The 1,684-nt window shown below is 35.8% G+C and overlaps 1 pseudogene; it reads right to left on the bottom strand.

The window, feature by feature from the left end:
- The window catches only part of LOC102861956, a 6,581-nt pseudogene that overhangs the window by 4,554 nt on the left and 343 nt on the right, over positions 1–1,684 (bottom strand).

Here is a 1,684-nt window from a genome sequence, read left to right as displayed (position 1 = left end):
CTTTTAATTTCCTGGCTACTGGTGCCAAGAGTGTGGACTGTGGAGCCCAGTAAACTAAAGCTGTGAACAATCTCAATCTCTTCACCATCCATCCTGAAGATGACACAACCCTGCTTGTTGAAACTGAGGAGGACCTGAAGACTGCAGCCTCCAATATGGATTGAGGCTCAATGTCAAGAAGAAAGAAGACAAAGATCCTCACCACTGGACCAATTGGCAACATCAGGATGGATGGTGAAGAAATTGAGATTGCAACAATGAATGAATGAAAATCTAACTTGTCTGTAAATTTTCATTAAAATAGCAATTAAAATAAAAATTTTACATAAAAAATAAAAATATTCCCAGTTTTACTTTTTATATTTTGGAGAGAAAAAAGAAATCTTGAAGATAGTTATCTGGTCAACTGTCTGGAAGATATATATATATATGTTTTTATCCTCAGAAAAGGGATATCCAACAACAGAATGTGGAAATTATCAACCTCACTAATATCACATGCAAATAAAATCTTGCTGAAAATTATTGTACAGTATGATGGGAGTGACGGAAATTGGAAGAATTTGATCTGGAAACAATGTATTCTAATTTAAAAATAAACTAGTATAATAAGAAAAATTAAAAGCAAAGAAAAAGACCTAGAATATTATGTCAACAGAGCACTGCCAAAATTCACACTGGATTTATAAGAGGCCATAGCACAAGGGATATCATCACTAATATTAGATGGATCTTTATTGAAAACAAAGTACCAAAAGGATGTCTATTTGTGTTTCATTGACTATGCAAAAGCATTTATGTGGATCATAATAACTATGGTTAACATTGAGAAGAATAGAGAGTCCCATAACACTTAATTGTGCTCAGACAAAATTTGTACTTAGACCAAAAAGCAATTGTCTGAACAGAGGAAAGAAACACTGCTTGGTTTTAAATCAGGAAAGATGTGCAGCAGGGTTGTATCATTTCTCCATATCTATTATCACTTTGTAAGCTGAGCAAATAATTTGAGAGGCGGGACTTTATGAAGAAGAGTGTAGTATCAGGATAGGAGGAAGACTCACTAACAATCTGCATTCAGTAAATGACACAAGCTTGCTTATCGAAAGTGAAGGGGATTCAAAACACTAGTTACAGAACATCAAAGAATATGCTTTCGATATGGATTTCATCTCAGTATCAAGGAGACAAAGCTTAGCCCTTGCGCCGTATATGCAACATCATAATAGATAGCTTAAAGTTGTCAATTTTTTAATCTTGCTTGGATCCACAATCAATATCCTTGGTACCAGTAGTCAAGAAACTAAAAGACATATTGCATTGAGTAAATCTGCTGGCAACGACCTCTCTAAGGTGTTAACGAGCAATGACATCAGTTTAAAAACTGCGGTGCATAAACTGCACATTAAGTTGAAGTCTAGATAACGATATTAAAACTAGCAACTTTTTTGCAGCTTCATGAACACTCATGAAATGGAAAAGACATCAGGCTAGTGATCTGCTAGCGCCTCCAAAATGATGAGAAGATTAGTTCCTTGCGAGTTTACTTTGCCTTTGTATACGTGATCACTGAGTTAAGATCTTTGTTTTTTCAAAGCACTGTGGCAATTGGACAATTAAAACAGACATTGGCGGGGGGAGGGAAAGAAGAACGAACTGGGGAGGAGGGTGGAGAAAACAGTGC

The sequence above is a fragment of the Elephantulus edwardii genome, unplaced genomic scaffold (genome assembly GCF_000299155.1).
Source record: "Elephantulus edwardii isolate Elephantulus edwardi_28Jun2011 unplaced genomic scaffold, EleEdw1.0 scaffold00022, whole genome shotgun sequence".
In the NCBI taxonomy this organism is placed as follows: domain Eukaryota; kingdom Metazoa; phylum Chordata; class Mammalia; order Macroscelidea; family Macroscelididae; genus Elephantulus; species Elephantulus edwardii.
Note: the sequence above shows the minus strand (reverse complement) of the source record. Positions and strands in the feature narration are given on the sequence as shown.